Source organism: Cheilinus undulatus, linkage group 14, assembly GCF_018320785.1.
Source record: "Cheilinus undulatus linkage group 14, ASM1832078v1, whole genome shotgun sequence".
Taxonomy (NCBI): domain Eukaryota; kingdom Metazoa; phylum Chordata; class Actinopteri; order Labriformes; family Labridae; genus Cheilinus; species Cheilinus undulatus.
Window position 1 is genome coordinate 15,037,222 of NC_054878.1, and position 16,322 is coordinate 15,053,543.

General features: G+C 39.4%; 1 protein-coding gene across 2 annotated transcripts in view; it reads left to right on the plus strand.

Annotated features, from left to right (window-relative positions):
* bcl11bb (BAF chromatin remodeling complex subunit BCL11B b) overlaps positions 1 to 16,322 on the plus strand; it is a 48,278-nt gene that overhangs the window by 19,262 nt on the left and 12,694 nt on the right. The gene's annotated exons all lie outside the window — the stretch shown is intronic.

Consider the following 16,322-nt stretch of genomic DNA (forward strand, 5'->3'; position numbering starts at 1 on the left):
TGAGTTTTGTTGACTTAAAATTCCAAAATAGCTTTAACTCTGTTTTTCTAAGCTGATATAACATATTTTTAGTTTTAAGTAAACAGTACTCATAAGTATTTTTGTCATTGTTCTCAAGTTATTTTACAATCATCTCTTAATCTGCATAGTTTTCCAAGAACACCTTTGAGCATAAGACACTTTTGCACCATGAGTGAAGTTACCCGCTCAGTTAGAGCAGTCCTGACTGGGGGTAACCATCCTTAACATGACAAGGATAAATACCTGAACTCTGTAGAAGTACACTTTCTGGGTTAAAGTGCTCCCAGTTTTTCACTGTAAGACTGAAAAGTTGGAGGTTGTTTAAAAAAATGAGTCGTGGTAACATTAAAATCCAATTAGCTATCTCAGTTCTATTTATCTAAATTAAAAGGATGCACCCAGACACTTAAAGTTTTCTTTTAACTGCACTTAAGTTAGAGTTTGCCGAGAAAACCCTTTGACCACTGGACACTTTTGCACCATAAGTGAAGTTACTGTCTCAGTTAAGAAAATTCCCACCTGTGGGGAGCAACCACAATATGCAATGGATGGTACTAAACATGATGGAAGAAGACTACCTGGTGAAGTGTGTACCTTTCAGTTATTGTCACTACCTTGAGTGTTGTAAATGTTTAAGAATGAGGTCTGTGATAGAAATGAGGGAAAATTGCAGGGGATGAACTTGTAGCTTTACAAACTTGTTGTTTTGAGTTGGATTTAAGTAGAATTTTTGAGTGTAGGAAAGTTTCTACAGTGTCATTTAAGCAAACCCAACATAAATGTACAAGCAAAATAAGCTGATGTAACTTAATATAGCTAAGTACCTGCTACTAAACAAATTCTGTTTTTCAGTGAGTATTATTTTTAAAAATTACGTAATCAGTAGCATCTAATGTTTTGAGTTCTATTAACTCATCTGGGATTGCAGTGGCAATTATCTATCAGAACATTGGCCTACTGAAAAATCTGTTTCCACTACTTAAAAAAGTTGACGTAATCAGTTTCAACAAATATTTTGAGTATTTTTAACTTGGTCGGTTTTCCAGTGTGGGACCCCAAAAATCTCAGGGGCTGTGTCTGCCCTGAGGTTGTCAAAATTATATTTGCACTAGAAAACCTAAACTAAATTAATGATAAACACTAATTTAATAGTTTTTTATAGGGATGTTTGGGTAAGAAAATAAGGCATAGGCCTCTTTTCTTAGAGCTTTATCAATGAATGACAGCAATGCGTCACTTTTTATGTGGGGCTCAGCCTTTATTAGAAATAAGCAGGGAGGCTCCAGTGATAAAGGTTGGGAGCCACTGCATTAGAGGCAAAGGCCTTGGCAATGACACTCTTGTAAAAGAGATTTTTAATCTAGATTAGCTGTTTTCTCCTGGTTAAATATAAGTAAAAATTTTTACAGTGTTTTTTTTTTTTTTTTTTTTTAATCTGTCAGACTCTCGGCTTGCTCTTAAAATGTCGCCTTCAAGGTCTCTTAAAGCAAGGGTTCCCATTTTTTCCAGCTTGTGACCCTCAAAATAACAGTTCCATAGACTGGGGCCTTCACTGTCCCTCCATTTTGCATAAAGCATTAGGTACAAATTTACATTTTAAGGAGTTTTTGTATACATTCCTTACATTTAAGCACAGATCTCTATTAATAACTGTGGTTTTATTTCACATTGAAATCATTTTAAGGATATTTTGTACAATAATGGATAAATTATAAATTCCGCCTTGTATTTTTCAAAAGCATCCCTCGACCTCTCCTGATTGTCTAATGGCCCCCCCAGGGGACCCAGCCCCCACTTTAGGAACCTCTGTCTTAGAGCGACAAATATTTCAGAGACAGATTCTGCGGATAAAACATCATCTGGTTGTTTATTTCAGAGGGAAAGCTGGTGTGATATCTTTCATCAGAAATCAGTACAGATGCTGAATGTCCATATGTGAGGCCAGCATCTGTGTCCAGTCAGTGTTTTCTGCAGTGGGAGAAATGTACTAAAGAATATCACAAACAATATGTGACAGCGCAGTCAAGGCTAATATTTGGAAATAAAAGTGATGGGAATTTTAGAGAAATTCCTGGAATTGAATCTTTAAAATTCAAAATAAAGAAATGCTTTGAATTAACAGGACAAAAGTGAGACGGCACATCAGTGAAACATGCTCAGTAAAAACCTCACTTGTGTTTTGTGTCCTTTTTCATACATAAATTGGACATTTAATGAACGTTAAATCCACCTCGTTGCAGCAGAGATAAACGTGGAACTCGCTTGACTGCTCATGCAATGAAAAGACGACTCTATGAATTTTTACACAGCACTTTGTCTGTTGGGTGGTCAGAGGAAAAACATTTAAGCAGTTAGCGAGTGAGTCAGCCTGTTAGAGCAGTCATTTAGACAGACACGCACATACAGACAGACTCACTGACAGTCTTATCACTAAGAGAACAGGACATGAAAGCACTCCAAGCCCCAAATGAAAGAGAGGAGGAGCACTTTGTTCAACACATTAGATTGCCACTCAAGGCAGTCTCAAGTTTCAACCAAATTAGATTACATTATTAGGTCTAATTAAGTCCAATGTGTTAGCAGCACACACACTCTTAGACACCCACACACCCATAAGGAAATATCATCACATTTCCTTACAAGCATGTGGCACTGAGAAGAACACACAAAGCAGCAGGACAAAATGAGAATAAACATCATACATAGCTCACACCTGCATGCATATAAGTACTGAAATGTACCCATAATGCAGTGTGGCGTGCATGAAATACCTGCCCTGTATTGCTGTATGCATAACGCTTAACCCTCTCCTCTCCTGGATTGTTTTTTCTCACCTGCTCGGGTTTTATAACATCCTGTCTGGCCTCTTTGTCTGTCAGTATCCTCGCTTAAACTGCAAACATGCTGCAAGGCTAGCAGATTCAACCCCAAAAGGTGCAAACACACACACACGCAAACACACACTCTGCTATGCACGTTCGGGGTAGATGAAAAATGGCCCTTCTGTGCCCTATTTTATTTTCCTTGAGTTTCTCTTGCTGATGCATGCACTCTGCGTGTTTATGTGTGGGCTTTGTCACAGTATGTTAATACGTCTGTGCATGCCTATGTGCCGTACCTTGTATGAATTTGTGTATGCGTGCAGCGTCTGTGAAGAATGACGCGTGTCACCAGGCAAGCGAGAGGTTGTCGCTAGGGGAGCGTTACCATGCTAAGACGACCCTGGCCCTGCTTTGAACCCCTCCCAGGACGGCTGGCGGCCCCCTCGGAGCACTTAAACACATCCAGCACATCTGGGCGAAGTCGCATCATGACAACTCGTCTCCCTTCTCCCTGTGTCTGTCTCTTTCTTTCTCACTCTCAAACACTTTGTATAGAGATCACACGCTAAATATTTCATGAGAGCATTTGAGCGACAGCGACAAACATCTTTTTTCTCCGTCCACCTCTGATCTCCCTGCCACCGCTCCTTCATCCCTCTATGAGGCTGGAGATCCTTGCATTGTTTATGGGAGGGAGCTTCCTGTAGGCCTCATTTGAGCTTCATTCTAGGGCTGCTCGATTAAGGCAGAAATTATTATCAACGATTGTGATTAGGATTGGGATCATTATTATTAAACTTGATTACTCATTAATTGTACAACCTCTGAATCACATTCATTTATTCAACTTAAACCCTCTCAACATGTTGAAACGAAGCAATAGATAAAAATAAATGAGTAGAAAGCATTGATTTGTAAAGTTATGATGTATAATAACGGAATAAACAAAAAGGCCAAACACTGAAACAGTCACTACAAGACAAAACTATGTACAAATTGAGCATAACACGCCATGTGGCACAGGCATCGTTTATTATCAAGCTTTTTGTTTCCATGTTTGTGGGAACCAAAATAGTGACGGAAACCTGATTAACTGCCCAGCGCTGACTGATACTGCTGCATGAGCTGAACCAGGATGACACTCGATTTATGATCAAAGAATTACAAAGAGACACCAACTCCTTGAAAACCGTCACACCTAAATGTGCAACATTTTTGCAGGCGTGAAAGTGTGTCGAAGTGAGATGTGTTTTTTAAAGTATGATCTGATTTTGTTCCTTGGCCAATCAGCATCAAGGAATATTATCTGAATGATTATGACTGGTGGTGGTTTCTGCATGAAAACGTGCATTGTCAACGGCCAAAAAGTAAATCAACTCTACACCCTTTTTAAGGTGTGAAAGTGATCCAAAAAGCACTGATATTCAGTTTGATGGGAAATACCCTCTTTTTGTCTCTAAGCCAATCAGCACTAAGCTATTTTATCTTAATGTCAGTGACTAGTTGTTTCTGCATTTTCAGGTGGTATAAATGGCTGAAAAGACTTTTGCACAATTTTGCAGGTGTGAAAATGATCGAAAGTTCAATTTAAAATACATTTTAATGTGATATGACTGTTTCTGTTTCTGAGCACATCAGCGCCAAGTTTTTTTTTTCCTAATGTTAATGACTAGTAGAGGTTTCTGCATGACAGCATGGTGGACAGACAAAAAAATGGATGAACTTTGCCCCTTTTTGCAGGTGTGAAAATGATTTAGAGTGCACTGATTTTATTACGTGATCTGATCTGCCAATCAGCATCAAATTGTGTATCCTTTTGCAGGTGCAAAAGTGAGCTAATATCTGCTGTTATTTTATGGGATATGATCAGTTTTTTTGGTTCTTGACCAAATCAGCCACAAGGATTATTATCTTAAAGAGCAGTGATTGTTTCTGCATTAACATGCTATATAAATCACTAAAAGATGAACCAACTATTACACCTCTTTGCAGGCGTTAAAGTGTGCTTTTGTGCACATTTTTTTTTTTTTTTTTTTTTTTTTTTTTTTTTAATGATATGATCTGTTTTTGTTTTTGAGCCAATTAGGTTCCTGCATAAAACATGCAGTGTAAACTACAAAAAAATTGACTGACTTCTGTGCTATTTGCAGGCGTGAAAGTGTGCTAAAGTGCACTGTTTTTAATGTGATATAATCCATTTTATAGTTCCTGAGCCAATCAGCTTTGAGCATTTTTAATCTTAATGAATTGTGGGGGTTCGTCCATAAAATCATGCCGTATAAAATACTAAACATTGAATCAACTTTTGCATCTCTTCACAGGTGTGAAAGTGATCTTAAGTGCACTGATATGTTTTTATTGTGATATGGTGGGTTTTTGGTCCTGGGCCAATCATCATCTAGCGTTTTTATCTTAGCATTAATGACTAATGGTGGTGTCTACATGAAAACATGCAGTGTAAATCATTTAAAAATGAAAATACTTTTGCAACCCATGAAAGGGTGCTAAAGTGTGCTGTTTTTTTAGTATGTGATATAGTCAGTTTCTGTCTCTATGCCAATCAGCATCAAGCATTCTATGTTAATGATTACAACTAGTTTAGGTTTTTGCATGAAAACATGTAACGACAACAAAATAAAACGACTTTTGCACCCTTTTGCTGTGAAATTGTGCTAAAGTGCACTGTTTCATATGTTGGTATAATCTGTTTTGCTCCTGAGCCAATCAGCATGAAGCATTATTATCCTAATGACTAGTTTAGGTTTCTGCATGGAAACACGCAGCATAAACAACTAAAAAGTGAATCGACTTTTACACCCAAAGAGGTCAAACCTTCATGTTCGACACTTGTCACTAAATATCTGTGACATTCCAGTTTCCACACCTCACCACCGCTGAGGATTTGAAGGTGCCCCTCTCCTCTCCTCTCCCCTCTCTCTGTTTCTCCCCCCCATCTTTTTTTTCCTCCCTTTTTTGCCCCACCACCCAATGCTCCTTTAATCACCTGGCTTGCTCTCATTTCCATATTAAATAGGCTTTAATCATGAAAAGCAATCAGGCTTTTGCATATTCATACCTTCCCCTGTTCGCCGGCTTCCCTGTCTCGCTCCAGTGCCAAGCAGCCAGTAATCAGTAGGCAGGCGGCGTAATGCCATAGCCCCGGCCCATCGCATGAAAACACACACACACATATGCACACACATGCACAGTGTGTGAGTTAGAAATAACTTCACATGCTACTTAGGCATTATCTCTACTCCAGGAGAGAGACGAGAGAGAGATAGAGGGAGAGGGAGAAGGGTGAGAGATAAAAAAAGAAAGATGGCGAGACTGATCCCTGATTTGAGCTGCGAATATTTGTACAGAGGCTCAAGGAAAAGTCGATTTGCATAATGACTTTGTAGTTTTGCATTAATCACATTTGCATATGAAAATGCGTTAATTACTCCTGATGATTTTTTTTAAAACTTGCTTCATTTGATGTCCAAGCTCTGGGGTTGTGATTAGGGGTTACATGGTGGCAGTTGTGTAGGAGGTGTGTGTTCACATGTGTGTGTGTGAGCACTAACATGAGTGTTTTGAATGCTTGCCAGGGAATTTGTCTTGTGTCTGCTGGTAGGCATGTGTGTCTATTTTTCTGTTTATTCATTTGTGTGTGTGAGTGTGTGTTGCAAATATTTCCTTATTCCTCTGTGGATAGAAAGGCGAGCACACTTCTTCCTTCACTCAAATACACAACATTTTGTTTTTGATTAACACAAACTCATTCATGATGCAGGATCTCCTTCTCATGTGTTTCTTTTTTTTTTTTTTTTTTTTGGAGCTGCAGCCGTGGAGAAGAAACAGGAGATGAGCAAGATAAACTGATGGCACTGATAGTTAAAGAATATCTTTTAAAGATGCCTACACAGATAGCAGATTACAAGGTATCATGAACAATATCGTCGTTTAGAAATTGAAAAGAGGATGATTTATGCATTTTAATGCAAGACTTTTAAAAAATTTTTTAGGACTGTCAAACATGTGATTAATCTTAGAATTTCTGTAGTAAATCACAATTAATCTCCCCATTTTGTTCCATTTGAGATTCAACTGTTTTTCTAAACTCAGGTTAACGTCTCCCTGTTTGGATACAGACCAGCTTTTATTTTGAAAAAAGGAACTTCAGGTAGACTTGAGATCGGTGCATAAATTTAACCATTAAAAATGAGCTTGCTATGGGTAGAAAAGCAAATAAGAAAATGGTAAAAAAGGAAACATTTGATTGCTTAAGGTGTGGATGACTTTTGACTAATCTGAGCTGTCTGACTTTTTAGTGTGAAACGAAACATCAAGGTGCAGTGGTGGACTGATTTTACATCACTGCGGCTGCAGGGAGACTATGTAGTGGCTTAGCCAAAGTGTGCTTTGAGGTACAATACAGCATTTGATTTGATAAATAATGCACTAACTATAGCCCTTAATTAATTGCAATCAATTCCTAATTTCTGACAACCCTAATTTTGATGCATTCATGCATTGCACATATGCTAGCTATACACACCTGCTAATTATAAGAAACTATGCAGTCAAATTTACATCAGTGTTTCAGGCCTTTGTTGAATCAATTGATGGATCTTAACTTGATTTGTACATGCAACTTTAAAGTTATAAACATCAAAATTTTCAGAGAATGCTGCATGTTTTGCACAGATTTACCAATTTTAGTACATGCATCTTTCAGAAATACAAATTGAAAGTAAATTTAGCCTGATTTCTGAATAATTTCTCTCATTAACATGCTAGTTTCTGTGCATCTTTTGGGTTCATGCACACTTTGTGAGCATGTGCGTGTGTGTACAATTACAGTATACGTGTTCCTGCCTGTGTATGGGCCCCTAGAGTTGTTGGCTCATAACACTGTGCCTCAGACAGGACCACCCCAGGGGCCGTCTGACTCTGCTCATGTGTGTGTCTGTCTGCTACATCCAGCAGGGTCAACCAGGTCTATAAGCAGGCTGCTAAATGGCACAGCTGCATGTGCATGCTTCCACCTGACTCATACACACAATCACACACAATACATAAACATAGCTATGCACATTTATTTTTTCATGCAGGAAAACTCACTGATAGGAGACGTGCAATCACTAAATGTGTGTGCATGCAGGAATGCATATATCTCACATTAAGGCCTAGCACTGTCGTGCGCATTCAGACACATGCACGCACTCACACAGCTTAAAGGCTCCCACATGAAGGCATCAAACGCTCCACAGCCAGCTTTATGGCACTCATATGGCAGCAGATTTGATATTTTCCTACCACAGCGGGGGAATAAAACTCGCCACTAATTTGGACTGCGAGCGCCACCGCTAACTTTCAGCATGTGCCGACTGACTGTGTCTTCCAGATGTGTGGACTCTTTGCTCCTTAACAGCCTTACTTAAGAGGCATTAGAAACCTCACACCCTGGCCCTGCTACGCATGGAGAGCTATGATGGCGCTTGCTTCGGTATTCCGCACAAACACGCCGCTTTGAGTGAAGTGCTGATGTGAAGTTCATGGTCGCGCTGCTGCGGACCATAAGTTGTCTTGTGTCAGTGGAAATCTGTGAATGTGTTTATGTTCTTTGCATAAATAGCTATAATCAAGGTAATTTGACTGCTGCTCTGTAGTTATTCAAGCTTCTTCTCTCTTGCTGTGACATTCGATTACAGGTGTGCTTTCATCAGTGCTGAGTTAAGGTGCAAAACCTTAAAAACTTACTCTAATTACAGCTTGAATGTATATGTACAAACACACATGCAAGAGCTGACATAAGGACCTGCTGAGCAACATGTTCACCTCTGCAAACTGTCCTTATAGAAATACTCTGCAGACATGCAGATAAAAACATGTGTGTTCAGGTATTGTGCAGTGCGCCATAATGTATAATATGCCCTCTTTCAGAAGTAAAAAAGGAGATTTTCTGACCGGGGCATTCACTCTTGTTCTCTATAGAAAAGTGTTTGCTTTCTAAAGAAAGAGAGCTACCATTAGGAGTTATGAAAAGGGGCGAAGAGATGACGCTTGTTAGCCAGTCAGACAGGGGTAATCCTACTTGCTTCACTGTTGTTGCTCCTTTTCCTCTTATCTTATTAACGCCCCGCTTTGATTGGGGCAGGATTGTGGGAGAAGAAAATGAGGAGACAGCATTTATGGTCCTATTTTTCCTTTTACAGGCTGCTCTACCACAAGAAATATTGAAAGCCTTTCATGGTACACTTACGATTCCCCTTATTTCATCCACTTATTTGTCTCCAGCAATTACAGAGAGAGAGAGAGAGAACACACCGGACACAGACACACACATGATAAGCTATCTTTATGTGGGTTTGTCACTTAGATATAAACCAGGGGTGAGCTGTGCATATATGACACATGATATAGTGTGTTTCATACACACTATAAATCCAAGAAACAGAAAAAGCATTAAAAAATGAACTTTAGATTACTATGCCTCTATTCTAGTACAAGGGAGTTTAATGGAATTTCATTCTAGGGTTCAAACTCTCAAAAAAGGAATTTTAATAGCAAAAGCACTTTCCAGAAACAGCGCCTTTGCTCGTGTATAATCCAAAGAACACTCTGTGAACAATTTTCATAGGGACTATTTTAATTTTGGCAGAAAGTACTTCCATTTCCTGTGAAAACTGTTAACAGCGAGGGCCTTTTGTGGCTAATCCACAGCACCTTGCCTTTTAATTTGGAAAGACACATTCATATTTCTCTCTGTTTGTGAGGCCTGCTTGCATGGTTTGATTTATGATGAATTAAAGAAAAAGAAATCTGATTTAATGAGAAGATGATTTGTTTCACATTTCAAGTAAACAGTTTGTTTTCTTAATTTCTCTTCCTTCGCTTTAACTCACAAAACCTGTTCTCTCATCTACGAGGAAACGTCTGCTCCGCTCTCGCTCTGCCATGAAAGAGGGCTTGCACCGTCATGTCCATAGATGGCATTGCAGACAGGGGAGTTAACTGCTCAAGGTTAAGGGGGCTGCTCTCTTTCTGTATACTGGCGTAATTCATACTTTTCCATAAAGCCCTCTTCTCCATGTCTGTCTCTCCCCGAGCAGAACAGAGCGAGCCAAAATGAAATAAAGCCTAAGATGTTATCGGGGTGATTGGTGCCAGCGGAGCTTGTCTGGGCCTGTGGTCTGGTGGGGCAGCACTGGCCTGTACCAGTGTTAGTATGTGAGTGTGGGTGTGAGTGTCTTTGTATGTGTGTGTGTCCTAAAGGCACTGGATAGATGAAAGCTTTCTTTAACCATAAGCTATGCAGGAGCCGTGCCAGGAGCAGGAAATGTATCAGCGTGATAACAGCCAGAAAGACAGAGAGAAAAACGAGAAAGAGACAGAAAGAAACGACAGAGAGGGAGAGAGAGAGACGGAGGGAGAGGCCACATGAAACCCACAGGGGGAGGCCTGAGGCCAATCAAGTCAACCCAATCATACAAACAGACACAATTGTCACTCCATAAATATGTCTTGGGTGTGTATGATGAGAGATGGGTCTATGCTCATATCTGTATTCGTGTATGGGTGAATGGGTGTGTGTGGAGCATTCAAGGTTAAATGTTGGAGACGGTTTGACACACCTGAGTACGTATAGAATCCAATAAAAAGAGAAAGAACAGAATACACCTGGAGACATGACCGTTGCAATGCTAATAATGTCGCACTGCTGGCCGTCACTAGATCACAAGGGGATCTACTGATGAAAGACAGATTAAAAGATTGGTAGATTAAAAAGTTAAACAAATACCGACACTGTTGTCTCATGGCACATTTAAGATAAAAAGGTGTTAAAATTGACGTGATCACACGTGAACTTATTCCATGTGTCTCTAGAGAATTAAACAAGTTTCGTCTGCATTTTTTTTCAGGCCTAAGTGAAAAATTTGGTTTGAAGTTCACCATGAGCCTGACAGTAAATGATTTTAAGTTCGATGTTTTTGGAAATACATTAGAAAGTATGGAAGCCCTAAGAGGACATACATTACATACTTTTAAGTGCTCTTTGAGGGCTTGACTTTTTATCTTGTATGTTAATATATCTATGCTGGTTTTACGTGGATAACAAGTATTTTTTCTCTTTTTACTCTGAGAAATAAACTCCATATTGTGGAACAGCAAGCATTGTTACCCTAAGAAAATAAGATTAATAAGTCAATATAATACAAAAATGAAGACCATACATATTCTTTACCCCCCCCCCCCCCCCAGAAAAAGAAGTTCAATAAAATGTGAATGTGTGGTTGCACATTCAACTGAAGGCTTCAATAGACAAGATATAACTCTTATGTCTGTAGTCAAATTATGAAGCTAACACCAGCAGTTGGCTAGCTTAGCTTAGGTTTTAAAGGCTACCTCAACAAGCAAGGTTGTAGGTCATGTCTGTTCCATAGAAAACTTTTAACCATGTCACTCTCTTCTCTGTTTACTATGCTAATAAGGCTAGCAGTGGCCGCTAGCTAGCTTAGCTAAGTGGAAAAAAATGAGCGAAAAAAAAGCTTAAGAGGTAATCTTGTAAATGTAAATGTGTCAGGCTATGTCTGTTATGGTATTCCATGAACCATTTTAGCTAGGCTATGTTTACGCTTCATTTAAGGCTAGCACTTACATTTGGCTACCTTACCTTACTAGCTTATAATATTTGGGAAATAAAGGGAAATGAAACTTTATCACAGAAAAAGGGAGCAAAATAAAGTGTAGGTGGATACGTATTAAGCTGAGAGTTTCCCTAGAAAGGATTAGATTTATGTTACTCGCATATCTGTATGCTAATCATGAAGCTAGCACCACAGTTGGCAAGCTTAGCTTAGTCTAACAAATGAAGAAGGGTTTGCTTTAAAAGGTCCCCCTAGTAAGCAAGGATGTGACCTGTTTCTGTTATGGGTTCAAATAAAGGATTTCAGCCATGTATCTTTTCTTATCTATTATGCTAAATATGAACAACAGCCGGCTAATCTGAGTACAGGAACAGAGAAAACGTATATAGTTGTCATCTTAATTACAGAGATATAAGTCTGTGATGGTGTTTCAAAGAAAATTATTTTTTAGTTGTGCCACTTTCTTGTTTCTATAGGTTATCATAAGAATAAAATGAGTGAAATAAACAGGAGGTGAATGTGCATTTTTATCTGAGTGCCTCCAAAGAGGAATTTATGTAGCTCTCATACCTCTATAATAATTATGAAGCTAATGCCAGCGGTTTGGCTAGCTTAGCTGAGTATAAAAGTGGAGAGAAATGAGCTGGTGCAGGTTTCCATCAGTAATATTCAGTCATGTTACTCTCTTGTCTGTCGGCTATGCTAAATATGAAGTTAGCAACAGCAGCTGGCTAGCTAGCTTAGTATGAAAATTGATAGAAAATAGATTTAGTGGTCATCTTAATTAAAGATTTCAGTCGGTTTCTCCGTTTTCCAGTCTTTGTGCTAAGCTAAGCTAGCTTGGAGCTGTAATCATACCATATATCCACTTCCTTCTATCCAAAACACTACAAACCTTTTTCAAAGGAGTTTGGAAAAGGAGCAAGACATAATGATAGGCTGTATTTTTATTTTTCAACACTCCCCTCTTCCTTTTAGTAAGCTAACACTCATTAGATCGCTTTCAAAACTGGCAGCAAATGATGCAACACTTCTAGGTTCTCTCCTGTGATGCTAACAGCTTTCTCACTTTGTGTTTGAGCGTGAGGAAAAGGAATGCATCCTCTCACAGCCTTTAAAAGCAAGAATCACGTATTAAAGTGGAGAAATTGTGGAGTAATAGTAAATAAGAACATAAATGTTCAGGCTCTGTTTCCTAATCACTGGAAAGCGGACTCTACGCCATGTCTAAAGCATGTGAGGGGCGAGTTTTATAGCAGGCTGATTGGGTTGGAAGGGCCTGTGTGCTTCATTCAGGGCCTCGGTGGTATTTTCCTGTGGGCTGCTAGTTAAGTGGGCCTGGCTGCTTGGCTCCAGTGGGCAAAAAGCAGCTGGGGACCATTACTACTGCTGAAAGAATACAGCACCCTGTCACAGACATGGTAGCAGAGATACACACCCAAAGCATGGGGATATACATGCAAACACATTCATAAAACCACATACACACAGAAGCAGTGTTTTTCCTCTGTCGTGCTTGTTTCTTCTTCTTATTCAGCCTTTTTTTGCACAAATAGACGCTCATACGCCAAGGCTGTGTTTATACACACTGCAAAAACTCACATTTGAGTGTCTTATTGTGGTCAAAATGTTTCATTTCACTTCTTTTAAGCCACAGCTATCTGTCATGTCCAAATAAACAACTTAATCAAGATATAAGGGGCAAAAAATAGGGCCTGCATTGCTCATAAATTAAAAAAAATCAAATTTTTCTTGTAGACTGAAAATGAGAACTCATTTCAAGACACTCAACAGGTAAATTTTGGTAGATTTTTCTGATTATTAAAAGCAGTGTGGGCTTTATTGTTTGCCTTTTGAATCTGAAATATGAGTTTTATGTGGACTTGTCAGATATCAGATGAATACGCTTGCTAAGAGAAGAGTTTTTGCAGTGTTTTTATGAAGTTTGTTGACGTAACTATTAAATATTTACAGCAGAGGTCAAACGTGGCTGCAGCCTTGGAGGAATTTCCAAAGTACACCTGCTATATCACAGGTTAAAACACTTTGGTGCGATTTAATTTAGTTTGTTTGACTGCTAAAGAAAAATAAATTCAAAGACTAACACGGTACATTTTATGCACTGTTTGTATAAAATGATTGATCCGATGAAAAATTTAATAAAGCCACAAAACAGAATTCGTGTGTCACTCACATGTCAAAGTCAATTTCCTATTCCCCGCCGCTGAATAGGAAATTAACTTTCTGGACAAAAGTGAGAGCCCCTGAGGGGGTATGACTGCAGCTCATTTGGATGTAAAACCTCGAACAAACATTGTGCGAGTCCACAAAGTCGCTCTGCATTTCATTGTTGAAGCAGCGTGAGTTTTTTTGCCTTTTGATGCCATCACCTATCCAAACATTTTGGTGTTGTCTTTTGTAGCATCTGTGGGGGCTTTTTTCCTCTTACCACCTTGTTTTTATTCTATTTGTTTATGGGGATTTATCCGTTCATTTAGCATGCTTTCACCTTGGATCCTTTACTTTTTATTGAGTCATGTTTTCCTTGTCACAGTAAAACAGGAAGGTGATGAAGTTGGAGATTAAATTGCTTAATTTTCTTGAAAATGAAAGCACAGGTGAGGAGGAAAAACAAAGGGCAATTCTTCCTCCATTCCCCAAAGTGCTCGTGCTTCTCTTTTGTCCTCATGTGCTATCTTTTCCTCCTCTTCTTCTACTCCCTTTCTCCCACCGCTCTCATTTTCCATCTTTCTTCCTCTCCTCCATCTTGCTCCTCTCCTCGCAAACCACAAGCACGATTGAGTGTCATCCATTTGTCAGCGTCACATGACAGACAGCAGACCCCACAAGTGTGCACATACCCCTGATACACATGAAAACAGGCGCTGGGACCAGTTAGGAGCTGATGGCGATGAGTCAGGCTTTGAGAAATGCCACAGAGAGCTTAGCTAATGCACTTTATGGAGCTCCCTTTTTCTTTTCATTCCTTTTTTCTTCCATCTCTATCGCTCCCTCTTTCTCCCTCCCTCCTTCTTTGTCCTAGAAGCAGAGCCAAAAGTCATAGCTCTTCGCTGACAGAGAGGTCTTTCCAGTTATTTTTCACAGCCGCGTCCCTAGTGCCCTCGCCTGGGAGGGAAGCTTGCCGCTTGTCGCTAACGTGCTACATGAGAGCATTGTTGTACAGCTGTGGGCTCGCTCCTTCTGTGTGCATGTGTGCGTGCCTGTGATCAGTTGTTGGAGATACCTGATCCCTTTTATTGTTCACTTGACCCGCATCCCAGGAGGCATGAGGGTCAGGGTGGAGTACCCAGATACCTTGTGCAGGTGCTGAGCGTGTACGTGAGACAGAGAGACGACACAAGGCAGGGTGAAGAAACGAAGTTAGGAGCTGAAAGGGAAAATAGTTGCTTTCCATCCCACACTTTCCAGCAAACACATTAGGGCAGCACTGTTTCTTTAAAACTTCTCAGGCATTTCAGCTGGTCATATTGGCTGCACTCACACAAGCACACAGATGTATATGGTTAGCAGGCCGAAGCTGGTTTGAGTTAGCATGGAGCCAGTCACACTGTGTGAGAGCCTTACCCCCTGCCTGCTACCGCCACCCTCCACAGTCTCTCTTCTTTCTGTCTCTCCATCTCTCTCTTTATTTCTCCTCATACTGTACAAATGATGGTCAGTTCATGCTTAGTTAAAGTCCGAGCCCCTTGCACCCTGCAGGTGAAACCCAACTGCAGACCAGAGTGGGACAGGATAGACCAAGCACCATATCTCGATGTCTTTTAGCCAAATGGTGACACTCAATGTATATATCTCAATGTTTATGGTTGTCACAAAACCTGAATCATAAACTTTGATATAATTCTACTAAAAATCTGAACAATTTTACAACCTTTGACAAAAGTCCTACACACCCAATGTTAGACAGTTTTTTCGTTGATCAGAAATTGCAAACAAACTCCTGCACTCTGTCTAAATTGTACCAAAACATTGCCAACGTTGCATTATATTCTATATGTATACTCATTAATATGAGTATACGTGTAGTACCCCAAACTTTTATCAGTTTGGGGTACCAAAAAATTCAGAAATCTAAATATCGACAGTCATATTTTTACCAAAAAAAGAAAAAGCATCATCTAAATTACCTAGACACATGAGCAACATTTGGAAAAGAGGAGCAAGGAGCCCTCCTTGCCAGTCTCAAGCACTTTCCAAATGCTGCCAACATATTTGGACAGTTTAGACAGAGTGCAAAAGTTTGTCTGCAACATTTGATCATTAAAACAATACCTTGTCCAGTACTGTGTGTTTAGGACTCCTATTTCTATTGTCTTAGTATCAATCAATATGATTTTAGTTTAATATTGTGGAATTGAATAAAAACAAAATGATAACTCCCAATTTAGACCAGCAATTTCAAATATCTTATTTTGTGGTCAGTTATTAATGTTAGTAGAATATAACAGAATGCTATTGGTGTGATATCTGTGCAGGGCAGATATAAGCCTAAAAAGTTAAATATCCTAATCAGCAGACAAAAAACGCTGTAAATTTCAGCCTATATGGCTGTAAATAACTGTCAATATTGGCTGTAAATATTGGCCTGTATCAGATGTAAATATCAGCGTATATTTGCTTTTGATACTGTCCAAAATTGGCCGTAAAGGTTGATCTGTTTCAGCTGTATATTTCATCCCATATCGTCAGCAAAAATCTCCCTATATTGGCTATATTTATCAGCCAATGTAATCTTTAACTATCTGCTTATTGCAGATGTAAATATTATGCTATATTGGCTGTAAATATTAGTCTATTTTGCTGTTGATATCGGGCAGTATTG